This window comes from Dermochelys coriacea, chromosome 6 (genome assembly GCF_009764565.3).
Source record: "Dermochelys coriacea isolate rDerCor1 chromosome 6, rDerCor1.pri.v4, whole genome shotgun sequence".
In the NCBI taxonomy this organism is placed as follows: domain Eukaryota; kingdom Metazoa; phylum Chordata; order Testudines; family Dermochelyidae; genus Dermochelys; species Dermochelys coriacea.
Window position 1 is genome coordinate 15,263,229 of NC_050073.1, and position 27,493 is coordinate 15,290,721.

At 40.2% G+C, this 27,493-nt stretch overlaps 1 protein-coding gene across 2 annotated transcripts in view; it reads right to left on the reverse strand.

Annotated features, from left to right (window-relative positions):
* The window catches only part of LRP5 (LDL receptor related protein 5), a 260,875-nt gene that overhangs the window by 56,836 nt on the left and 176,546 nt on the right, over positions 1 to 27,493 (reverse strand). The gene's annotated exons all lie outside the window — the stretch shown is intronic.

The window sequence follows — 27,493 nt, forward strand, 5'->3', positions numbered from 1 at the left end:
ATTCCATTATTTTTCTTAACTTAAGTTCTGAAAAAAATTCATTTTGGGTCAATTGGAACATTTTATTTAGATAAATTTGAATTGTTTCATTTTTATATATAAAGATACATATATGTTATATAAAATAAATTTAAAAAACAAAAGTAATTTCAAACTGAAAATTGAAACTTTCCATTCTGAAAGTGTCCAAATGGGATATTTCAACATTTTTGAATTTTTCCCCCATTTTTTTCCTAAACAAAATCTCATAGAAATGTACACAATTTGGTGAAAAATTCCGGTCTCACTGAAACAGCATTATTGGTCAGAAAATCATAATGACAAACATTTTTTGACAAATCCCAATTTAAAAATAAAAAGTAAGTGGATTTAGTTCAAAGAGCAAATTTCAGATTGACAAGCCTGGAAGTAGTCATTTTCCATTTACCCTCTGAACTGACACAGTATAAGCAATAAGAAAAGGAGTACTTGTGGCACCTTAGAGACTAACAAATTTATTAGAGCATAAGCTTTCGTGAGCTACAGCATCCGATGAAGTGAGCTGTAGCTCACGAAAGCTTATGCTCTAATAAATTTGTTAGTCTCTAAGGTGCCACAAGTACTCCTTTTCTTATTGCGAATACAGACTAACACGGCTGCTACTCTGAAACCTGTGAGTATAAGCAATGTAAATCCCATGAATGTCACTCCTGGTCTGAAGTAGCCACCCTCAGTGTAGTTCATTCTTTATATCCATTCAGTGTGTATTCCATGATTTCATAGCTATGGAATCTTGCTTCAAAATGTAAGCTTTCACCGTGAAAATAATTGTTTCTAGCTCTCATGGTTGTGTAGATAATCTTTGAGATGTGAAATGAGTGTGAACTGATGAAGAATTGTCTTCCTAAAATGACAGACAGGTTGAAATCACAGAGGTGCGAGATGCCCCAGGCACCCAACAACGAACATTTAAGTGTCAACACTTAACTATTTCACTGCTGAGTGTTTTAGCGCAAACCTCCAGTTAAGATTAACGTGTTTGTCCATATTTGCCAGATGAAGACACTGGAAGACACTGGAGCCAGATGGTTGTTGTAAAGGGTTGTTGGGGAAATTAGTTCTTGTGCACACACACACACACACACACACACACACTCTCCCCATAGCGCCAACCTAAAGCCACAACCACCTGCTCCACAAAATGGAAAGACAGAGGAAAATTTCAACCGTCTCCTATGTGATCAAACTGCCTCCTATACCTTCCCAGGAATCAAAAGTCCTAGCTATCCCTTTGTATGCAGTTGTCAAAGCCTCTAGTTTCCACCTCCTCCCCAATGATTATCATAATGTAGTTATACATTTTGTAAAATAATTCTGTCTTACCTTGAAAATTTAGTGTGTGGGTAGCATAAAATAAGCTTGGTGGTTGTAATATGAAACTAACACAGGGAACACTGTCCTGGCTTCTATATATTTTCCATTGTAATTCAATAAAAAGCCTCCATCATTAAATTTAAGTTGTTGCAAAATATCTAGTTTCAGAGTAGCAGCCGTGTTAGTCTGTATTCGCAAAAAGAAAAGGAGTACTTGTGGCACCTTAGAGACTAACACATTTATTAGAGCATAAGCTTTGGTGAGCTACAGCTCACTTCATCGGATGCATTTGGTGGAAAAAACAGAGGGGAGATTGATATACACACACAGAGAACATGAAACAATGGGTTTATCATACACACTGTAAGGAGAAAGAAAAGGAGTACTTGTGGCACCTTAGAGACTAACAAATTTATTAGAGCATAAGATTTCGTGAGCTACAGCTCACTTCATCGGATGTAAGGAGACTGATCACTTAAGATAAGCCATCACCAGCAGCGGGGGGGGGGGGAAAGGAGGAAAACCTTTCATGGTGACAAGCAAGGTAGGCTATTTCCAGCAGTTAACAAGAATATCTGAGGAACAGTTGGGCGTGGGGTGGGGTGGGGGGAAGAAATAACATGGGGAAATAGTTTTACTTTGTGTAATGACTCATCCATTCCCAGTCTCTATTCAAGCCTAAGTTAATTGTATCCAGTTTGCAAATTAATTCCAATTCAGCAGTCTCTCGTTGGAGTCTGTTTTTGAAGCTTTTTTGTTGAAGGATAGCCACTCTTAGATCTGTAATCGAGTGACCAGAGAGATTGAAGTGTTCTCCAACTGGTTTTTGAATGTAATAATTCTTGATGTCTGATTTGTGTCCATTCATTCTTTTACGTAGAGACTGTCCAGTTTGACCAATGTACATAGTAGAGGGGCATTGCAGGCACATGATGGCATACATCACATTGGTAGATGCGCAGGTGAATGAGCCTCCGATAGTGTGGCTGATGTGATTAGGCCCTCTGATAGTGTCCCCTGAACAGATATGTGGACAGAGTTGGCAACGGGCTTTGTTGCAAGGATAGGTTCCTGGGTTGGTGGTTCTGTTGTGTGGTTGCTGGTGAGTATTTGCTTCAGATTGGGGGGCTGTCTGTAAGCAAGGACTGGTCTGTCTCCCAAGATCTGTGAGAGTGATGGGTCGTCCTTCAGGATAGGTTGTAGATCCTTGATGATGCGTTGGAGAGGTTTTAGTTGGGGGCTGAAGATGATGACTAGTGGCGTTCTCTTATTTTCTTTGTTGGGCCTGTCCTGTAGTAGGTGACTTCTGGGTATTCTTCTGGCTCTGTCAATCTGTTTCTTCACTTCAGCAGGTGGGTATTGTAGTTGTAGGAATGCATGATAGAGATCTTGTAGGTGTTTGTCTCTGTCTGAGGGGTTGGAGCAAATGTGGTTATATCGTAGAGCTTGGCTGTAGACAATGGATCGTGTGGTATGATCTGGATGATAGCTAGAGGCATGTTGGTAGGAATAGCGGTCAGTAGGTTTCTGATATAGGGTGGTGTTTATGTGACCATCACTTATTAGCACCGTAGTGTCCAGGAAGTGGATCTCTTGTGTGGACTGGTCCAGGCTGAGGTTGATGGTGGGATGGAAATTGTTGAAATCATGGTGGAATTCCTCAAGGGCTTCTTTTCCATGGGTCCAGATGATGAAGATGTCATCAATGTAGCGCAAGTAGAGTAGGAGCATTAGGAGACGAGAGGTGAGGAAGCGTTGTTCTAAGTCAGCCATAAAAATGTTGGCATACTGTGGGGCCATGCGGGTACCCATTGCAGTGCCGCTGACTTGACGGTATACATTGTCCCCAAATGTGAAATAGTTATGGGTGAGGACAAAGTCACAAAGTTCAGCCACCAGGTTAGCCGTGACACTATCGGGGATACTGTTCCTGAGGGCTTGTAGTCCATCTTTGTGTGGAATGTTGGTGTAGAGGGCTTCTACATCCATAGTGGCTAGGATGGTGTTTTTAGGAAGATCACCAATGGATTGTAGTTTCCTCAGGAAGTCAGTGGTGTCTCGAAGATAGCTGGGAGTGCTGGTAACGTAGGGCCTGAGTAGGGAGTCTACATTGCCAGACAATCCTGCTGTCAGGGTGCCAATGCCTGAGATGATGAGGCATCCAGGATTTCCAGGTTTATGGATCTTGGGTAGCAGATAGAATACCCCAGGTCGGGGTTCTAGGGGTGTGTCTGTGCGGATTTGTTCTTGTGCTTTTTCAGGGAGTTTCTTGAGCAAATGCTGTAGTTTCTTTTGGTAACTCTCAGTGGGATCAGAGGGTAATGGCTTGTAGAAAGTGGTGTTGAAGAGCTGCCTAGGAGCCTCTTGTTCATACTCCGACCTATTCATGATGACGACAGCACCTCCTTTGTCAGCCTTTTTGATTATGATGTCAGAGTTGTTTCTGAGGCTGTGCATGGCATTGTGTTCTGCATGGCTGAGGTTATGGGGCAAGCGATGCTGCTTTTCCACAATTTCAGCTTGTGCACGTCAGCGGAAGCACTCTATGTAGACGTCCAGGCTGCTGTTTCGACCTTCAGGAGGAGTCCACCCAGAATCCTTCTTTTTGTAGTGTTGGTAGGAAGGTCTCTGTGGGTTAATATGTTGGTCAGAGGTGTGTTGGAAACATTCCTTGAGTCGGAGACGTCGAAAATAGGATTCTAGGTCACCACAGAACTGTATCATGTTCGTGGGGGTGGAGGGGCAAAAGGAGAGGTCCCGAGATAGGACAGATTCTTCTGCTGGGCTAAGAGTATAGTTGGATAGAATAACAATATTGCTGGGTGGGTTACGGGAACCACTGTTGTGGCCCCTTGTGGCATGTAGTAGTTTAGATAGTTTAGTGTCCTTTTTCTTTTGTAGAAAAGCAAAGTGTGTGTTGTAAATGGCTTGTCTAATTTTTGTAAAGTCCAGCCACGAGGAAGTTTGTGTGGAAGGTTGGTTCTTTATGAGAGTATCTAGTTTTGAGAGCTCATTCTTAATCTTTCCCTGTTTGCTGTAGAGGATGATGATCAGGTGGTTCCGCAGTTTCTTTGAGAGTGTGTGGCAAAAGCTGTCAGCATAGTCTGTGTGGTATGTAGATTGCAATGGATTTTTTACCTTCAGTCCTTTCAGTATGTTGTCCATCTGTTTGCATTTGTATTCTTGTTAACTGCTGGAAATAGCCTACCTTGCTTCTCACCATGAAAGGTTTTCCTCCTTCCCTCCCCCCTCCCCCCGCCGCTGGTGATGGCTTTTCTTAAGTGATCACTCTCCTTACAGTGTTTATGATAAACCCATTGTTTCATGTTCTCTGTGTGTGTATATCAATCTCCCCTCTGTTTTTTCCACCAAATGCATCCGATGAAGTGAGCTGTAGCTCACGAAAGCTTATGCTCTAATAAATTTGTTAGTCTCTAAGGTGCCACAAGTACTCCTTTTCTTTTTGCAAAATATCTAGTCTGCCAGAGTAACCACAGAGAACCTTGCCACAGAACTCAGGCCCAGCTTCCTGCAGAGTACAGAAGACACTATATATGTGGGCCATTCTACTGCCAATAGATGTTGGTAATGAGTACCTGTGAAACTGTGATCAAGAAAGGACAGACTCATTATCCATACCCTGGGCCATTCAGTTTCTTTTATTTTCAGTATTTCTGAGCTCTATCTAGGTAACTACATGGTCCTTATCACGGTAGCATTTGTGCACCACACAATCATTAGATTTTATCCTCAAGAACACCCCTGTGAGGGAGGAAACTATCCCCATTTTACAGGTGGGGAAGTGAGACATGGGGTAGATTAAGTGATTTGCCCTAGGTTACACAGGAAGGCTGTGCTTGAGCTAGAAGTTTAACTCAGGTCTGCTGAGTCCCAGTCCGGTGCCTTATCCACTTGACTATCCTTCCTATACCAGATGGTCCTTTATCTTCTTAAAGTTATTCTATACAGAAGCTCCTTTTTACTATTATTTGGAGATTCTTTCAGCACTGGGATATTAAAATTGTAAAGCATGTGGAGGTAATCATTCTTTGTTTAATGATACTTCCATTTTCTTGTGACTCAAAGAAAGATTGCCAAGGTAGATTCAAAATGATTCACTATAATCATTTGGCATCCATAACATGCTAACACCCATTGTTGTTCCATTAAAAGCCTGATTATATATTGGAGAGCCACAAGGCACCCATAAATTCGATTAGAAGTTTCAATGTAGACAGCCTGAAAACAATTAGATGACTAGCTTGAATGCTGTGTGCATACAGTGTAGACACACACAGACAAGCTTGTAACAGGTTGACTCACAACTTTCAGGCTCCCATTAAGTTAGAACCTTGAAATTTAGTGTACTCATTCTTGATGGACTTCTGAATATAGGGGGGAAAACTCTCAGATTTAAAACTTGATATTTCTGTCACAGCTCTGCAAAAGACATGCACAAATTTACAAACGTTATATGCATTTCTTTCATGGCGAAGTTATGTTGGGCATGAGGCTTCCAGTTTGAAGATATGAAGGTGTCCTCTGGTCACCAGTTCCAGTTAATGGATTGTAACCAAGAAAATTCTTAAAGGCTAGCAAATGCATGGTCTCATCCAGTCAAAGGGTAGAGAGCTGACAACTACTATCCATATATCTGTACCATATATAGAAATCCTGCTATAATACATAGACTCCACCTTGCAGATTATGGTAGGATTTAAGCATTTTTTAAGACAGTATGTGAATTTTAAGGCTACCTAGCAGCTAACATTAACTTAATTATAGTGCAGTGTGTATTTACTGCTTACCTTATTAAAAAGTAAGGCAAAGCAACAGACTCCTAAAATCTGTCACACAACCTTAAATATGTAGCACCAACAGGAAATCAGAGTGTTCTGCTGAAGAATTAATGGCATAAGCTCTACATAAGGGAGCCAATTATTGCCCCTCTCGTCTTTCTGTTTTCTTGAAACAGGTAAGAATTTTAACACTTTTTGAAATTACATTTTTAAAAGCAGAAAGGGAAAAGTGTAGAAAAAACGGGAAGTGCAGACAAGTGGTGCACAGGTATCGTTTTGAAGCATGGAGCTAATCCACTCGCGAGACACCCTGGAGCTATGCAAGAGAAGTAAATCAATGGACTCCTTTCAGATGAAAGTCTCCTGCTTGAGACAGCTAAAAATAACTACAATTTCTTAAACTGGAAAGTTTTGGGGAAGTTTTGTATTAACCATAACTTCCAAGCTACATGAGGTAGCAGAGATTTAAGATGAATGTCTTTATTTAGTTAAGCTAAATATTGAAAATTTCTTAAAAAAAAAAAAAAAAACAACGAACACCAACGTTGACGTCTGCAGTTAAAAGCCAAATGGTTCTGCAATTATCTCCATTACATCATGTCCAGGCAAACCTCAAATACTCATTTATTTAAATGAGCATCAATCCCACAGGCAATACTCGGGGCCAAATGCCTTGGGTTCAAAAGTTCACTGTGCATACTCAGGTGCTGAAGCCAAGCTGGATGCCTTATTAAGCAAACGAGATACAAATGCTCTTTACAAACAGGACAGTACAGGAGAAGTACTTTCAAACTAGCACACCTCAAAACACTTTACAAAGATGAATGGCAAAATGTCATTTAGACTAGAATGCACGAGGTTAGGACTGGACCCAGCAGAGAGGGAAATATATATGTATTTTTATATTCACATACATGTCTACATAGTCATAACTTACAAAGCCACCACTAAAATTAGAGAAAGAAAACCTGGTAGGCAATCAAGTTCCTTCCTGCTACAATATGCAATACATGACACATAATGGAGTGGAGGTTAGAATTGTGATGTTGGTCGGACTGCAACAAGGAATAAGTCTTATACCAGGGCTAGAATGGAAATGGACAAAGTTCTTTCTTCTCTGCATCATAATTTCTGCAAAATCATCAACAGAACAAACAATCCAGGCAGATTGCCAAGTGAATCAAAGCAGCCTTCATTTGGAAGCAGGAGATTATTTTGGCTTTGAGGCATTGTCTACTTGGTGGGCAATATCACTGGTTTCAAACCAGTTCAGCCCTAATGGTGACAGCTGATCCGTGTCAATAGGTGGTAGTGGTGGTGGTTGGCGGGGGGCTGAACAAGCAGTTTGGCCTCCTCTGCTTGATTTTTGAGCCAGTTGTAATCACTGAGGTTCAAAATTTATCTGGCAGAACTTACTTGTAGTTGGATTCTAGCCCTTCATAACTGGTAAAGTCCAGCATGGAGATATCAGGTCCTTTGCCAATTAGACCCATGCTCAAGAAATCATATCTCGATCCTGACAGTCTCACCAACTATTTCCCAGTCTCCAATCTTCTTTTCTTGCATGAGATTATTGAGAAGATTGTAAACAGGGCTGAACTGCTGGGGCTAGCTGGCTGAGGCTAAACCCAGGGAAGACTGAGGTTTGCAATGTAGGGGTTTTTCCGGGGCTGCTTCCAGATGCTCAGGTAGTAGCTGTGGTAAATTCCATCCACTCCTGACAATGAGTGTACAAACTTTTATCTTGATGTATTTCTTGCTACAGTGACCCAGGCCTTTATCACATCAAGAACAGACTACTGCAATGTGCTCTATATGGGCTTACATCCTAAATCTATGTGGAATATGAGGTGCTGATTTTAAGTGCATCAGGATGACATGGGAAGAGAGGTCATCTCAGGAAACCAGCTCCCAAATCATTTCAGCTCTTTATAAGATAAAATCAACACCCTAACTTCCCAAAAACCTATCTATAATACTCATACGGCCCCCATTCCTTTTATATCTGAGCATTTTACAATCTTTGATGTGATTATCCTCACAATACCCCACCAAGGGAGAGCTGTACTATCACCTCTGAGGCACAGAAAGACTAAGTGACACAAGAAGATTTTGGTGCAGCAGAGAATTGAACCCAGGTCTCTTATATGCCAGAGTTTCAGAGTAGCAGCCGTGTTAGTCTGTATTCGCAAAAAGAAAAGGAGTACTTTTGGCACCTTAGAGACTAACAAATTTATTAGAGCATAAGCTTTCGTGAGCTACAGCTCACTTCATCAATGCATCCGATGAAGTGAGCTGTAGCTCACGAAAGCTTATGCTCTAATAAATTTGTTAGTCTCTAAGGTGCCACAAGTACTCCTTTTCTATATGCCAGAGTAGTGCCCTAACCACTAGACTGTTCTTCCTTTAGTGGTAGCTAGTGCAGATCTCAGATTATTGACAGTATCATGTTCTCTGTGTGTATTCCTCTGTTTCATATAGCTACATACAGAGTATCTGTGATGAGGAAGGCCACAGAAACAAGACTAATTAAACGTTGCAGCTAGTCTCCTAAAATAGGGTTACCATATTTGAACATTCAAAAAAGAGGACACTCCATGGGGGCGGGGGGGAATTTGCTTGCACCCCCCGCGCCCCGCCCCAATTCCACCACTTCCCCAAAGTCCCCACCCCAACTCCACCCCATTGGACCCCTTCCCAAATCCCCGCCCTGGCCCTGCCTTCTCCCCTGAGCGCGCTGCATTCCCCTTCCTCCCCCCCTCTCCCAGTCGTGCAAAACAGTTGTTTTGCTGTACAAGTGCTGGGAGCTAGGGGATCACTCTCTTGAGCGATCAACATTCACTCTCTTTCTTGAATGATCAACTCTTCTCTGAGGAAAAAATAATAATGGCAAAATCCCAGACGTTTTTAGATATTTAAAAATTCCTCCCGGATAGCGATTTAAAAACCAAGAAGGCAGACATGTCCAGGAAAATATGGACGTATGGTAACCTTACCTAAAATAATATGACTCCCCCTTTGAGTATGTTGATGCCATGTATTATCTTATGAAATCTGCCATCCTCCACCTCTACTAGCCTTTTCTCAGACATACCATCTCCTCTGTGTTAACTAATTAAAATAGTGGGGATGTCAAATTAGTTAATCCACAGAGAGGCCAGATGTCAAGTGGCCAGGAATACATTCATACTAACAGTTGCATAGCTTGTAAAAGCCCTCCATAAAAGGTTTAGAATTACACACAAGTTTGCAGATTGTGAGTGAAGTGGAACACCTGAGATTTATTCATATTTTATTGGGAAAAACTCCTTAGCCAAAAGAAGGGAATAGTTCAGTAACCAGTTCTCTGACACGTTTAAGTATCTATCACTGATCTAAGAGATATTCACCATTATGGAAGCACAATCTTAGTCTAGTCCAGATGGTGCAGGAAGACTGCTTGTAACAGCACTTTCCCATCTTCGTATTACCAAAAACTCCTCAACTGAAATATTCCAAGATGAGAGAGGTGAGAACTGTACGTGGTCAGCAGGGGACAGGGGGAGAATTAAGATCATCCCAGTGACCATGACAACATTTCTATGCTTTTGATATTCATCTGAAACTTTGATTCTGAATCTTCAACCTAGTATTTGTGTCCTCTGAGAACGCTACCATGTTCTATTAAGGGTTTCCCCTTTTAAGTAAGTTGTAGATATTTATGGCCATAATTCCAGTGTAATTTTTGTGCATGCATGGGCCTGGAATCAAGATTACTGATAGGGCAAATTCACAAAAGGCTGACCACTGACATGCTAATGAAAAAGGAAAATGTGGTATGAATAAACTAAATCCAAATGAACCTATGGACAGTAACGATCTCTGAACTGTCAGTTCATATTGTAGAGTTAATCTGCCATTTCACCAGAAAGCAGAACAAACTGTTCCTCATGAAAAGGGACGATGGCTGCTGGACAGATCTCATGACAGTCATATAATGACCACGTAATTGGGAGAGTTGAGTACAAGAAATACCCAAAAAGATCACTTGGGAATTAAAAGGAATCTGAGATCACAAAGGTTCCCCCTCCTCCCCTGCCACAAACTGCTCTGATGTTGGTTAGATTGTTAGCAACTTTCAGTCCTTACAAACCTGAGCCAAATTCAACCAGCGATCAAGTTCTAGGATTCCTACAACATATATTTTACCATGAAAATTCAAAGGTCTAGTATCTTCCTGCTGAATGTGCACAGAAGTGACATGTGGTCATTAGGAGAACCACCGCAGGAGCACTGTGCAAAACGTGTAGGAAAATGGTACAGAAAGTTATTTACGCACTGGCAACTTTACAGTGGGTTGTCGCTGTAACTGCTTCCTGTTTTGGCTCTCCTGGTAGCAAAGCTAATAATCAGATATAAGAAACGAGCATCAAATCACAGGTCTGTACAGCAAGTGCAAGACAATAGCATAAAAAGGCTGGCTCAATGCATAAGTTCAGATCTAGCATTTCTATTTCCCAGTGAGTTTTTGCTCTGCATCAACTGCATGGCAAGACTGGGTGTGGCCCAAAAAGGTAAAAGAAATTTGGCTACAGTCAAAGAATAAACCCATGATCCCCAGAACCAGCTGTACTTTTTGTTGTGATGTCAGGTCACATGACCACCTCCACCATACATACATATTAAAAGCCTGGTTATTTTGGAGACTTGAATGGCAAAGCTTTTAATAATGAAGGGTCATCAAGCACAGATAAAATCCATCCTGGGTGGCGTAAAACTATCAGACATCAAAACATTTTAATAAACCAAGTTATACAGAAAGCACAATAAGCTGTGATTTTGTTTAGATGCTGCTGTTTCAATGTATGCTAAATGATTTAACAAATATTCCCAAAAATAACATTCAAAAGCTCTAGGCTCTTTGAACAAGATTAAAGTAAAACAATGCAATTAAATTCTACGCATCAGTGCGATTCATGCAGTCCGATTACATTTCAGGTACATCTGTGAAGAACCAAATACTCTGCATATATAGCATGTCTTTTGACATAACAACAAAGAAAAAGACAGAGCACTTGTCCGTATATTTAATTCATTAAGCTGAAACCAATTCACTGATTTGCCACAGACAAAGCTCAGACAACTAGAAACAAATACTTAGCAAGGCAAATTCACTAGCATTACAAAAAGGGCAATGGGCTGCCCTAGGCAGCCTAAAGGCCTGGCACGCAGGGGATCCTAGTTCAGGCTCTGAGTTCTCTGGGCTGAATGAGGTTAGGACTGGTAGATCCTGGAGGGTAAGAGCTCAGCCCTGTGTAGGGGACAGTAATCTGGAACACTTTGAGAAATTCTCCACAGGGGTCCTGGGGAGACATTCTAATGGAACCGTGCCCAGACAAAACATGGGGAGGAGAGGCAAATTCCAGAGGGTCAACACCCTGCCCCCAAAAGAGAAGAGAGGCAGCTGCGAGCAGGCTGTCCTACATTCTATATTCAGCCCAGTTCAGGCCTTTCCAGCAGCTGAAATAGGGCCACCTTTCATTAGTGCTTCAGGATAAAAGCAGATTCCTTTTTTCTTTCTGGAAGGGCTTACTGCCAGGTATGTATTGACAGAAGCTGTTATGGAGAAAACAGAATAAATTAAAACAAAACAAAAAAAAACAGTACCAAAACCATCCACCAACACTGAAAAAATACATCTCTGACCACTACCCACCTAAACAGTCTCCTTGAGTCTCTTTGGCAGTCGGTATCAAGCGGAGTACCCCAGGGGTCAGTCCGGTTTTGTTCAATATCTTCATTAATGATCTGGAGGATGGCGTGGACTGCACCCTTAGCAAGTTTGCAGATGACACTAAACTGGGAGGAGTGGTAGATACACTGGAGGGTAGGGATAGGATACAGAAGGACCTAGACTAATTAGAGGATTGGACCAAAAGAAATCTGATGAGGTTCAACAAAGACAAATGCAGAGTCCTGCACTCAGGACGGAAGAATCCCATGCACTGCTACAGACTAGGGACCGAATGGCTAGGCAACAGTTCTGCAGAAAAGGACCTAGGGGTTACAGTGGACGAGAAGCTGGATATAAGTCAACAGTGTGCCCTTGTTGCCGAGAAGGCTAACGACATTTTGGGTTTATAAGTAGGGGCATTGCCAGCAGATTGAGGGATGTGATCTTTCCCCTCTATTCGACATTGGTGAGGCCTCATCTGGAGTACCATGTCCAGTTTTGGGCCCCACACGACAAGAAGGATGTGGAAAAATTGGAAAGTGTCCAGCAGAGGGCAACAAAAATGATTAGCGGACTGGAACATATGATTTATGAGGAGAGGCTGAGGGAACTGGGATTGTTTAGTCTGCGGAAGAGAAGAATGAGGGGGGATTTGATAGCTGCTTTCAACTACCTGAAAGGGGGTTCCAAAGAGGATGAATCTAGACTGTTCTCAGTGGTAGCAGATGACAGAACAAGGAGTAATGGTCTCAAGTTGTAGTGGGGAAGGTTTAGGTTGGATATTAGGAAAAACTTTTTCACTAGGAGGGTGGTGAAGCACTGGAATGGGTTACCTCGGGAGGTGGTGGAATCTCCTTCCTTTGAGGTTTTTAAGGTCAGGCTTGACAAAGCCCTGGCTGGGATGATTTAGTTGGGGATAGGTCCTGCTTTGAGCAGGGGGTTGGACTAGATGACCTCCTGAGGTCCCTTCCAAACCTGATATTCTATGATTCTTAGCAATCTGCTGGCTCAAACGGTTGGAGAGAATTGGGAATTTAGAGAGCAGCTCTTCAATATTGAATTAACTTCTTGAGCATACAAATGCTTGTAAAAAAGGCCATCTTGTGACGATTTCAGTGCACCTCAACAACAGCCAGTCCATCTGGTAAAAATAAACTAACTTTTTTCTTTCTTTCACATAACTTATGCATTAGTGCTGTCTGCCAGCCAGCATACACGACTGTGATCATTCATATTTGTTATTCTAACTTTCACAGATGATTCTAATTCTCCAAACTTTTATTATTAACAAACCAACCTAGCCATCAGCACCTATTTTATTTGAGAAAGATCTGCAAAGAAAAGCACACACAGAACACTTAGGATTAATCTATGAAATACAACTGGAGTGCAAGTCTCTTGTACAGGAGGTAACACATCTGCAGAACGTAGTGATGATTGATAGTACCTCAGTACTGGAAATAAGTGAGAATGTTTAGTGATGCACCAGATTCTCTTCTGTGGAAGGCCTTCCCCACTTCTAACTTCACAACAGATCATCCTATCAGGCTGATTCACTCCAACAAGACAACATACTCATCTACAGCTGCGTATCTGACCTGGGTAAGCTGTCATCCTGTGCAAAAAGCTACTTCTTATAGCAGTGCTGGACACAAAAATTCTGAAGCAGAGAGGATTCTTGGTGTGTTTACCTGCATGTCATCACCCTATGTTTGCTTCCAAATTGAGAGCTGTTTCATGGCAGTACTCCGGGAATACACTGTGATGGGTTGGATCACAGAAACCCCCTAGGGGCTGCCACCTGATGTGCCAAGTCTACTTCTGCCCCTGCTTTCCCTGCCAGCTTGGGACTCCAGCACCCTGTCTTGCTGAGCCAGACACACCAATCTGCTCCAACACAGACCCAGGGTCTGAACCTTGTGCCCCAAAGCTGCAGACCTAACTTAAAACAGCTTAAGAAATGTTCCTGTCTTTAACACTAAGATACCCAACTCCCAATGTGGTCCAAACCCCAAATAAATCTGTTTTACCCTGTACAGAGCTTATACAGGGTAAACTCAAATTTTTCGTCCTCTATAACACTGATAGAGAAATATGCACAGCTGTTCTCTCCCCCCATATTAATACATACTCTGGGTTAATTAATAAGTAAAAAGTGATTTTATTAAATACGGAAAGTAGGATTTAAGTGGTTCCAAGTAGTAACAGAAGAACAGAACAAAGTGAATTACCAAGCAAAATAAAATAAAACATTTAAGTCTATGCCTAATACGGTAAGAAAGTGATTACAGATGAAACCTCACCCTCAGAGATGTTCCAGTAAGCTTCTTTTATAGACTAGCCTCCTTCTAGTCTGGGTCCAGCAATCACTCACACCCCCTGTAGTTACTGTCCTTTGTCCCAGTTTCTTTCAGGTAACCTCTGGGGTGGAGAGGCTATCTCTTGAGCCAGCTGAAGACAAAATGGAGGGGTCTCCCAGGGGTTTAAATAGACTTTTTCTTGCAGATGGACACCTTTCTCTCCCTGTGTAGAATGCTAGCTACAAGATGGAGTTTTGGAGACACATGGGCAAGTCACATGTCCAAGCATGACTCAGGTAGCAGCCATGGTTCACATGCTACCTTGAACATCCTCAAGTAGACTTCTTATGTGGATTGGAGCCTTCCAAGATCCATTGTTCATTACATGTTTCTTGATTGGGCACTTAACTTGCACATTCCTTTCTCAAGAAGCTGATCAAATGCTTTACTAAGGTTCCTTAGAAATCAAGCAAGTACACAACTTCGAACACAGAGATGTTACAAGTGCTCAGCACTTTCTGAAAACTAGGCCCCATCAAAGGGGTCATAAGATGGGCACCTGAAAATTAAGATAACAAAAGCTACATTCTTTGCTATAAAAATCTGTTTGTTTGCAATCCCACAAAATTTAGTTTAAGTTATAAATTTTGTGCAAATTAACTCAGCCACCGCTATCTGATAAATGTACAATCTAACTTTAATATCAAGCAAAATACCATAGGATCTTTCTGATGATTAACTCTCAGTACAGCATCAGCTGCTAGGAGAGGCTCACAACATGCACCTGTGAGATTCACAGGGAAAACCGCATATTAAATCAACAGCGAAGACAGAGGGGAGCACAGTGGCGCTTCCAACAAGGAAAATATGTGGGACTCCTGATTGGCATTTTAAAACATGTGCTAAAGCAGCCATGTGCCAAAATAGTTTGGGTGATCAGTTTTCCTTGAATTTCAGTATCAGATTCCACTATTAAAGAAAGGGACCAAAATGATGCAGCTTGAAAAAAAATACATCACTGTAACCCTCTGAGTGTAATGTAAAAGCTCTGCATTAAAGCCAGGATAACCTGAACTGCACCGATTAAATGCTGTCATTTAAATACAAGAACTATCCCTCTCTGGGACACTGCTCTATAGGCATAGATAAACCAACAGATTAGCAAGATTACAAAACATGCTTTTTTTTTTTAAATTAAAGTAGTACTGCATCATTTAATGGGACAAGCTGGTCATGGGAAAATAAGGGAAGAAAGAATGTGATGGGGAGAATTTTCTTAACAGCATTTTTTTCCAAATATAAGGATAAGTTTAAAAGAACTGAACAAACATAAGCTCCAGCTGACTTTGGAATCTACCACCACTGGAGTCCTAGTCAATTAAACATAATTACAAACTAGACACTTCAAAGCCGTGTGTTCAGAACTCACTGACTCCAGAACAATTTATTCCTCAATCTGCTATTTCTCATATTATTTAAAATCTTAAATTACAAATGGAAACAGGACATTTTGCTAGTTTATAGCACTGGGGTATTTTTTTAAAAAGAATTCCAAATGTACTAGGACTTCATATTATATTTTGAAAAATCTAGTCATATGAAGTATAAAGCGATTTCTTGTTTTTCTGGTTGCTTTTGCAATTGAAATAACATTATGTAGAATGTATTTTGATCAGAGTAGTTATTTTCCCTCAGAATATAAATTACATTGAGATACATATCTCAATAGCTTTTGTACACATTTTAGCACCGTCTGAAATAGATGCTTGTATACAATGTAACTCCTTATCAATAATTTTCATAACATCATGTCATCAAAATGATTACACCTGACTTTTTCCTTGGACGTTACAAACTCTTGGTAGTTCTAGGGAGAATATTGGGTTTCCAATTTAGCTTTTAAAAACAAAACCAACCACAAAACAAACAACAAGCTCTAACAGAGACTGAACAATGGGTAATTTCTCTTTTGTTGGAAAGGCTGCACTGACATGATTATGATCTTGAACCTATCTTACGTTTTCTAAATCTAATCTAGGAACAGCTAATGTTCTCCATATGAAGCACTGTTACATCAGCCTGACATTTCCAGAACTTTGTTCTGCTTACAGGATATCAAAGTATTAAGGGTGCAACCGGTCAATTCTGAAACTTCTTTCCTGTCGAGTATAACCGCAACACTACTGAATGCTTCATTCTTTAAAGGGAAAAGAAGTTCTACACAAACTGATTTAAAAACAAAACAACATATTGCAACTCATCTCTGGACAATATAAGAACTCAATCCTCCCTTTTGTTTTGTTTTAAATTAAATGTCGTATAAATAAGTAGTAAGTAAAAAAAGTGCTGCTATTTAAATATAATTTATTCTTAATACTAAATATCAAAGGATTTCAATTATTCCCAAGCCACCAATGGAACATGTAAGGATATACAACCAAATAACTTAGTTATCATTCTTTACAAAAACAGTAACGAATGAAGGGCTGCCAATGCTCTTCCCGTATATATATTTCCAACTTTCTGAAGCTCTTAAAACTTAACTAACACCTTGGTAAAGAGGTAGAATTTCAATTTGTTACAACAATATTAAAAAAACTAAAACACAAAGTCCCTATATTTCTTCACTCTCCTCTTCCTCGCCTCCTAAAAACTGTTTCAAAGTATTAGGGGAAAAATATTGTCCTTACTTTTTTTGAACTTTAAAAGCATCTACCAGTTCCATGGAAATATCATATCCTTTAAACATTCATCATATATGTAATCCAAATGTTACCAGCAGGAGTAGCAAATTTATAAAAATGTATCAATAATATTTTTAAAAGGTTGAAAACAACAAAATAAAATAAAATGATCAGAATTACAAAAAAGGTTTTTAAGTCCAAGCATAAAACCAGAGATAGAAAGAACCCATTAAGTCTCATCTACTCTATCTTCCTGCCCATATTGGATTATTCTCTATAGTACCTTCTTAAGTGCTTTGTCCAATCCGGTTTGAAATCTCTTCCAGGATGGGGTTCCAGCTGCCTCCCTGGAGGTTTGGGAATTTCATAGTAAAATGAATCATTCATTTTTGTAATCTCATCCTGGTACATCTAGCTGTAGTCCCTTAAATTGCTATGTTCTATTTATACAGCAAGAATTATGACACACAGACTAAGTCATGAATCCCTGCCTCAAAGACCTGACACTTCAAGGACCTGATTTTATAAATGTATGGGATTTCCACTGGAAGTCAAAAGGAGTTAGGAGCACAGAATGTTTATAGGAACAGGCCCAACCCTAAATTAGCTTAGTCTAAATATCACTCTAATTAAATTGTCTCCATTCTTGGTGTTTACACCTCTAAATTTTGCAGATGCTTTTATGTCCCCAGTTAGACAAGCTATATTTACCTTCCTCATAAGTGAATCCAAACAGCCCTCCTTAAGCAAATAAATATTATTAGAAGGGGAGAGGAGGTATCTTATAGGCAGGTTTGTTTCTGAGAAGTTAGAACCGTGCGTCTTCACTCTTCACTAAAATTTGCTTTTCCCCCCCTCCCCAATTTCTAAGCAGGGAAGATGAGTAAGTAACTTTCCCTGGAAAAGCCAAAATTACTGGGTGCAGAGAGATCATTGCAGTAACAGACACGAAAGATTAAATTTGTATGTGTGCTCAGAAAAGAAAAGCCTCAAACATCCATGCACCTCTGTGCTCTCTGGCCCCAATTTAGTATATTGCCCAGTTCAGAAAAGCACTGAAGATTAACTTTTCATGTGCTTAAGCAGTTTCCTGAATTGAGGCCACGTAAGGGCTGCACAAATTACACCACACATTGCTTTGGCAGATCCACTGTGACAGGCATTTCCACATCATCATCTCCACCACATATGGTCAGTGTTAAACCTAAAACTTTGACCACACAAGTTTTGACACTTTATGCTCTTATTTACAAGGTACTTTACTCTGGATGATCAGTAAAAGGTGGGCTTCCTAGCCGCTTCTGTATCAGACATAACATGCACTATCACAGTAAAAGTGAGATTCATCATCAAGTGAAACTGCAATATACACACAGCTTCTCTAAGACATAATATATTCTCTTTTTAAAACATAGTGTTTATTTTAACACCTGGGCCACATTCCCTGCTGTGCCCGGTCTCTGTTGGATGCTTTGGTGGTGGTAAGTGCACGGTTGTGCATATATGCATGCACACACCATCAAGCAGGATGGATTAAAAAAATTATTTTTAAAAATAAAAATAAAAAAAATTTTTTTTTAAATTTAAATAGGATTTTTTGATAAAATGATTTTTGAGGAAAAAGTATCTAAAGATAGTTTTAATTAAGATACATTATAGCTCAAAGATATATCATCATGGAACAGGGATTATAAATTCTAATTCTATAGTATAAGACAATATATTCATGTAATGTTTAAGAAAAGTTTTGTAAATGAGTTCCAATAGTTCATGGAATAGGAACCCAATCTTATGGGGTTCCAGAGGCTTCTGTATAGATTATTTAGGTTAATCTTTATATCTACCAAATGGGACTCAGGAAGCAGGAAAGCTTGTTTTTCTTTTCCAGATTATGAACAAACAGGAAAATGAAGGTGAAGACGACTGAGTTAGCTGCAAAAGCCAATATTTTAAGTTTCTCATGTTGACCTGGCTCACATAGTAGATTTAAATTTTTGTTTGTTTTTTAAATATTTCATTTAACTATTTCAGTTAAAAACAATTTTAACAGAAACAAACCTGATTTTAAAAAACTTGAATGTTTAACTAAATTTAAAATTCATATGCTTGTTTTGTTAAAATATTATATATTTGCTGTTGAAGAAAAATATCCAGAATACATAATGTTGTTGTTTTAGTTAAATAAAACGATTTAAAATGTCTGTCTAGTGATATTCTCCTCCAAATACAGCATGGCAAGAAAATCCTCCAAATATTAATGATTAACCTGGAGATAGTTCACCTCCCAATGCCTTCATAAATATATGCTTCAATTACCTTTGGTAAATGAAATAACCAAACAATCATTCATTTTCCGATATAGCTGTAAAACTAATCTGAAAAGTTTTCACACTTAATCACTGTTTAAAAATGTATACTGTGTACCTTCTAAAAATGAAACCTACATCTATCTCAGAGTTGTGAAGAACATTCATTAAGGTTATAACAACCAACAAGAATGCACGTTTACGTAGAAATCCATGATTAAATCGAGTCTTCCTGACTAGTGATTTAAATCAATTTGATTTAAATCAAATCCACCCTGCCATCAAGGAACTAGTTGTGATACCTTGAGCCCCAAGCTGGCTCTGTGCTGGCCCACATAGTTTAGAGCAGCCTTGGGGCTCCCCTAAGACTTCAGCAGCTGGGAACAGCCATCAAGGGCCTACCCTCCAGCTGAGAAAAACTGGAGACAGCACTCCGGCCACACAATCCCAGTCAGGTCCCTCTGTCAGGCAGATAATGTAGGGGTGGCTATGCCAGCTCAGGACTCCCTCACACTGGTGGTGGTTTCAACTTGTGAGATCTGGCCAGTTTCTGATCCCTTTGTATGCTCAGAACAGTGAAAAAGGTCAGGATCATTAGAACATTCTGACTCTATATTTTCCCCAGAAGCCATGTATCTAACTAATATTTATAGCAAATCTGAGGTTAATTAAGCTACCCCATCAATGCAAGACAAGGCATAAGACCCTTTGTTTACGTGCAACATGCCACAACGTAAGTGAAATGTACCAGGCTTTTTTTTTTATTAAAGTGTGAAATGTGTCTCATTGCAGTGAGAAGGATGCCAGATGTTGTAAAATGGTACCCATCCCATGTTGTTTTGGATGACTAGTCCCATCAAATGCGTTTGCTCACTCCTCACACTCTGAAACAGTCATGGTACAGAACATTCAAGACATTTTAAAACTTACATCAGTAACTTGCACTGAATTATGTTTGGATAGTGTGACCGACATGGCTACCTCCTGCAATATCCTGGACAAACCTTAGTCAATTAAGTTAAACTGAAGCTGAATTAAATTTAAGTATCTCAGGAGCAAATTGTAATTAAAAATGCAAATGTTACATGTCGTTGTGGGATTGTATGCAATTTCTTGAGGAGACATGACTAATGTAAACCTTCGGAAGGGTAATGAGCTTCAAATGACTCTGAAACGATGAGCTAGACAAAGGTTAAGTGGTGTTGATAGGAAACACTTGGGAGGATGGAAAGGCAACTTCTCACCCACTGGAACCATCCTTTTGAAGCTGCACCCTGAGGTCAATCCTACTGTCTGCTGATCACCTGTTACATTAAGATCAGACCAGAGGCCCAAACTGGTTAAAGAAGTGATTTACAGATTCCTGGGTGTACTTGTTCTGAGGCAAAGCCATTATGAACTTGTAACCCCAGGAAAACCCCTTTAGTCTGTTTACCAACCAGAGCCCTCAGAGTTGAGGAGTGATCTCTCATTAGCTTTGAACATGCATGTAGATTCTTTTATTGTTAAAATGTTTTCTCTATAATGCTTTTACCCTAAGAATAAATGCGCTTGCTTAGAAAGAGCTGTGTGCTACCTTAACTGTGTAATTATTCTGTTTGGTGCCTCTGAGGAGAAGGCAAAGCAGACCTACTGAGGCAGTCCATATTGCTAGGGGATTCACAGTGCAGCCAGGGAGCTGTGGAGCCTAGAAATACCTTGGTCAGGAAAGAGAGAGATACATGTCTTCACCCAAGAGATGTGATAGCTGGGGAACCAGAAGCCTGAGAGTGGGTACCCTTCCTGTACTATAGAGGGAAAACACAGGTGCAGTTGCTCTGAACTGTGACACAGTTTATATTTAAATTTACTATTAATCGCTGTTGCTCAAATGTACTTAACAAGCTATGGTTCTATGATGCTCTGAAATATACTTACACTATTAAAAGCCAATACACAATTTTCTGACCATTGCAACTCTCAGACTCCTTTTATCTCCAAATAAAGCTAACATCTATGCCCATCCACATGCAGCAGAAAAAAGTTTGATATAACAGATGAGCCTTTTCAGGATTCTCTGAAAGGCAACTGACTAGGTTCTCTTTGGACCCACTTCTGTTGGTGAAAGAGAAAAGCTTTCAAACTTATAATGTGTGGTGTACTCATCCAGTGCACTAAATGCCTCACTAACAACTAAGTTGGTGAAACCAATCACTACACTCTTGAATGAACTCACAATGAAAAACGATAAATCACACTTTTCACAAAACAATCAGTCTATATCTGATGTCTCCATCCTCATCCAAAACCTGCACAACACCTTTAGAAGATGAGCCTGGGTGCTTCAATTCATAACTTTACTAGACACTAAAAATCCTGGACTGAATAGATACACTGGATTTATGTCTTATTACAACAATCTATAATCCATTAACAAGCCCCCCACCCAGCCCCTCCCCCCATGACAGAAGACGTGCTAAAGGGTCACTTCACCATGAATGGTCCGTTGAAATGTGTGTTAACTACTTATGCTAAACAATCTGTTACAACTTGTATTTAGCTGTGGCATTCTGAATACATTTCTCAGACTTGAAGAAGAGCTCTGTGTAAGGTCAAAAGCTTGTGTCCGTCACCAACAGAAGTTGGTCCAATAAAAGATATTGCCTCATCCACCTAGTCTGTCTGGGGCTACATCTACACTACACCCTGGGTCGATGCTTTGAGATCGATCCACCAGCAGTCAATTTAGCAGGTCTTGTGAAGAGCCTGCCAAATTGACAGCAGATCGCTCTCCAGTCGACCCCTGTACTCTACCCCAATGAGAAGAGTAACCTAAGTCAACGGGAGAGTTTCTCCTGTTGACCTCCTGCAGTGTAGACCCCCGTGGTAACTCGACCTACGGTATGTCGACTCCAGCTACCTTATTCAAGTAGCTGGAGTTGCGTAGCGTAAGTCGACTTACCGTGGTAGTGTAGACACAGCTAATACCTTGGGGCCAACACTGAAACAACAACAACACTGCATAAGTTCTCTTTTGGAAACAAATTCCTGAGCCAAAGGCTCTCCACTGAGAACCTGTATTTCCATACGTTTAAAACTAGGGACTTTGTGATGGTACACAGGGAGGGGGCAGTTTCTCAGATGGGCAGAATTCAAACCATATCTGTCATAGTTAAAAGTAACAATGAATGGTATATGCAAGCGTATCTAATCCATAAACCAATGATTAGAGGAGTTCACATCTATTTGATGGACATCCCTGAATACTGCATTCTCCATCTGGATCTCAGAATAGGCTGGATGATGTAAAATTCAATAGGTAGAGAGCATCCTACTTTGGAATGACCATGTATTGACCATGGAATGACAGACTAATATGGCTACCATTTTGAAACATGTATTTGATGAGGTTTGTGTGTAATATTTGGCCGAGCATTATACGGAAAATATTTGCATATGGCCCACAAACAGGGGAGTTGTTGTCAGAAGCATGTAATTGCTAGAACCTCACACTTTTAATCAAAACATGCACCTTTTGGGTGACTTTTCCTCCCAGCACACGCAAGATTAACAAGCATATCCAGCATCCAAAATTCCATAGCGATGAGCACAATACAGATAGATGAGACCTTCAGCAAATTAGCCATAGTTCAGTACAGCCACAGTTTTGAGGCAAGGCTGCTACTAGCCTCTCAATTACATTGTGCCACACATCTGCTGATCTGAGAGCATAATGGAGGCCTCAGACCTTCAGAGAGCAATCAAGTATCCATCTGCTGGAAACTTAAATTAATTCTTAAATACTTTGAGCAAGGTTGGTCTTGTGGTTAAAACATTAGACCAGGACTCAGACAATAGTTCTGCCATACACTCCCTGTGGGACCTTTGGCAAGTCATGAATTTCTTCACTCCTCAGTTCCCCATCTGTAAAATAAGGATAGTAAGTCCTTTCTCCCACCCTTTATCGGTCTTGTCTATTCAGATTGCAAGCTTCATATCTCAGGAAGTGGGTGGGTAATGAGCCAGGAACAGTGGAGGACATAAGGGAAGGAGTCTGTCCACAGCATGTAACGCTGGATGTCACAGAGGCTCTTTCCTTCGGAGACAGTAGGAGTGATTTTAAACTAAAAAATAAACAAACCAACCAACTATTAAGGGTATATTTTTAATAATAAAATACATTAAATAATGTAATAACTCTAGGCAATAGTTGACGGCTGCCCCTGAGGATCAATAGTTAATTAGAAATAAAAAATTATTAAGTTTATGCTTTCTTAGTCCTGTGTAAGAGCCCAGAGTTGTTCCATATTTACATGAAATCCAGAAGAGCTTAAAAAGAGGAAAATGCTGACTAGAAACAGACAAAGGAGATAAAATACAATAAAGTGAATCTGCCTAAGTGACAGAAGTTAGCCACAGGAGTAACTGCAAAGCTATGCAATAAATAAGTATGAGGTGCATGGTCAAAGTATCTCACCTGCACTCTGCCCACTAATCCCTCACGCCTGAGATTACTGACACACCAACACTCCAGAAGTAACTTCAAACCACTATATAAAAAATCTGCCAGAGTGACTTTTCCCTCTTTCACCCATAAAGGTAGAAGTCTCTCTTCCTGCAAAAGCTCCCCTGGCCTGGGACCCAGAATGGGTAATATTGAGGCCTGCCCCATTGACAAGTTTAAGATTCGATCTCTTGTGACCCAGTAGGAGCAGAAATCAGGACTTTATACACTGAAGAAGGTGAGAATCACATCTTTTCAAACGGATATACAGCACTTACTTCTAGCCCTGGAAGACCCAGCCTAAAACTGGGACATAATGTTATTGGAACTATTTCATTTCATTTATAAAATGCTCTTTGTGAGTGGCCCTGTCAGAACAGCCACCCAGCCCTTCTAGTGGAGTGCAACACCACTCTTCCCAGCAGCAACTCCCATAGCGTCTCTGTTGGGAGACCATCCTCACTAGGGGAGCATCCCTCACTCCTCCCAGACCCTCTCACTAGTCCTCTGAATCTAGCTCTCCTGTTTGGAGACATCCTGGAGTAAGCCTCTTCACTGCTCCTCTGCCTCCGACTCTTGGAGATGGCTCTCCAGCTTAGAGCCACGCAGGCACCCGCTCCTTCTGCGGCTCTCCTGCTTTCAGCCCTCTGGTCCTGGATCTCTAGCTTAGGGAGGTCATCCAGCAAACTCCTTTTGCTGCTCCCCTGCCTTCAGCCTTCCCCCAGGAAACACCTTCTGGGTCTGGAAGCTCTCTTCTGCCAATCTCCACTTCCAAGGTCTCTCTTCCCTCTAGGACCCAAGTGCCATCTTTTAAGTCTAACTGGAGTGAGCTGGCAGGGCCAGTATCACCCTGCAAAAATGTCACACCCACACCCACCCATACCCAGACTTTATTGGCACTTATCTGGCACAACTCACACCAACACTCAAAAGTAACTGTGGCCATCCCAAACTCGTGCCCATAGAGCCCATACCACATCATGTGTATTTTTTCTGTAGATAAAAAATGGAGTACTCAATATTGGCAAGAAGTTTTTTATGACTTCCTTGAATAATGCAGATTAACACAGATACAAAGTTAACTTTTTCCAGAAAAAAATGGAGATGGGGGAGCTGTTTGCTAATCAGTGGTGACACCGCATCACAGAATCATTGAAGTGTAGGACTGGAAGAGACCTTGAGAGGTCATCTAGTCCAGTCCCCTGCACTCATGGAAGGACTAAGTATTATCTAGACCATCCCTGACAGGTATTTGTCTAACCTGCTCTTAAAAACCTCCAATGATGGAGATTCCACAACCTCCCTAGACAATTTATTCCAGTGCTTAACTACCCTGACAGGAAGATTTTCCTAATGTCCAATCTAAACTGCCCTTGTTGCAATATAAGCCGATTGCTTCTTGTCCTTTGCTCTTAGGTTAACAAGAACAATTTTTTTCCCCTCCTTCTTGTAACAACCTTTTGTGTACTTGAAAACTGTTATCATGTCCCCCCCATTCCTGTCTTCTCTTCTCTAGACTAAACAAACCCAGTTTTTTCAATCTTCCCTCATAATTCATATTTTCTACCCCTTTAATCATTTTTGTTGATCTTCTCTGGACGTTCTCCAATTTGTCCACATCTTTCCTGAAATGTGGCACCCAGAACTGGACACTCTGATTGAGGCCTAATCAGCATGGAGTAGAGCGGAAGAATTACTTCTCATGTCTTGGTTACAAACACTCCTGCTAATACATCCCAGAAAGATGTTTGCCCTTTTTTGTTTCTGTTTTTGCGCAACAGTATTACACTGTTGACTCATATTTAGCTTGTGATCCCCTAGGACCCCCAGATGCCTTTCCACAATATTCCTTCCTAGACAGTCATTTCCCATTTTGTATGTGAGCAACTGATTGATCCTTCCTTCCTATTCTATTTGTTTGCATCAGCTGAAACTCTACCTATATAATGTAATAGGAAGCATCAGTGAGAAGGGAAACTTAAGCAGAAATAAAGGTTTTAAAGTTACAAACAGCACTGGAAATGATCATGCTTGCAATGTGCCTTCCATCTCGTGACATACCCTATTTCTGGAGAGGGATAATCACCATATTAGATTCTTCTCTGCCTTTGAACTCAAGAATGGTGTCAGCTTAGCATCAACTGCACCCACTTTCAAAAGACTGTTTTCTATTTTGGCAAAAGGCCAGATCTAGTGATTCAGTAGGTCTTTCCCATTTCTCTTTACTGTGATCCTATTAATCCTCATCAGAGAATTTACACTCTTATGAACATGGCTATCACTGAAAAATGATGGAGAATTCTAATAATCAACTAAAACCAAAACAGGATTGAATATCATATTTCCAGTTCATAAGACATATTAAAAAGGTGCCTAATGAAGGGTGTTGAGGGTGAGGAGTGGGAGAACTAGAAGATGACACTAATATGCAGCATGTTTAAGACTGTAGGGTTACTGTGTTCAAGAAACATATTTATAGAGTGTAAGCTCTTTGGGGCAGGGACAGTTCTTCATAATATGTTTGTATAACACTGAGCATGACATAACGAGTTGTGACTTTTAGGCATTCCTGCAATATAAATGTTTAAGATCAACAACAGCAGCATTGTCATCTATCTTTGTGTGCACACTGAGATAAGTACAGTGACACAAGCCATACTGCTTAACTTTTCTGGAGGATGCATAAAAGTATGCACCCTTAATTAAACAAAATAATTAATAAATAATAACAACAACAACTCCTCCTCACATTACAAGCCCACCACTCCATGTCCCGACAGAAAATGTACAAATTAAACAAAAACACGTTTAAGTTTTATTTAAATCTGCTACATTTTAGGACTACAGAGAAAACACATGCACGCACACACCCCAATAAGTTTTCTCTGTAATATTGTAAAACACTATAGGAAATACCTGGACTAAGCATTTTTTTTTTAAAAAAAAGTGTAGGATCATTGAAGAGGTGGGTTACTTTTGAACAAAGATATGCAACTCTGAGTAGGCATCTATAGTTCAAACAAAATGTGCTCTGCAAAATGTAGTCTAAAAAGAGACAAATTTGTCCAGTATATATTACAGACGTGTTAACCTTGTGAAAATAGTCAAATTTCACACTTTCAAATTTATAAGCTGTAACAAGGAAATAAATTATAAGGCCATTTTTAACTCATACTCTTTCACTGGCCTAATGAATTATATAAGGCATTTACATTTAATTAAAAATTACAGCTTTTACCAACATTTCAAAAAAATCCCTAGTGATTTTTTAATGGCAAGTCTATTTTGTAAAGTTATAAAACTCTTCCAACTTTTCCTGTAAGATGGACATTATAATTTAAGTCATTTATACTATATTAAAAACTATTAAAAAACATGCAGGAGAGCTGGATGGCTCAGAGGATGGGTTGTGGGATATTAAGTGTTTCACCTATAGCTTATTTTGTTCAGATCCAGCCAAAGTCGGGGCAGGTGCCCATGTTAAGGCATGTCCTGTGAGAAATGAGTTGATGGTCTCAGTACAATAAATGGAACACTTGATTTAGAATGGAGTGAGCAGCTGATTGGCTGCTCTCAGAGAACGATCCTCTGCACTGGAATTTGTCCCCATCTTAGTCCAAACGATTTAACAGCCTTCTGGTACACTGAAGTGCGCACCTAGGCATTTCAGAAGGCTCTGGGATAATGAATGGGTTTTATTTTGGGATTACTTTTATTTGTCTCATTGCAGTTAATATACATGGCCAGTTCTGTAATATTTGAAAGATTTTAAATTTGGCCTGAAAATCAAGCAAATGCTGTTTCTGTAAAGCACCTAAGTATTAAAATAAATAACTGAAGAAAATTATAGAAAAA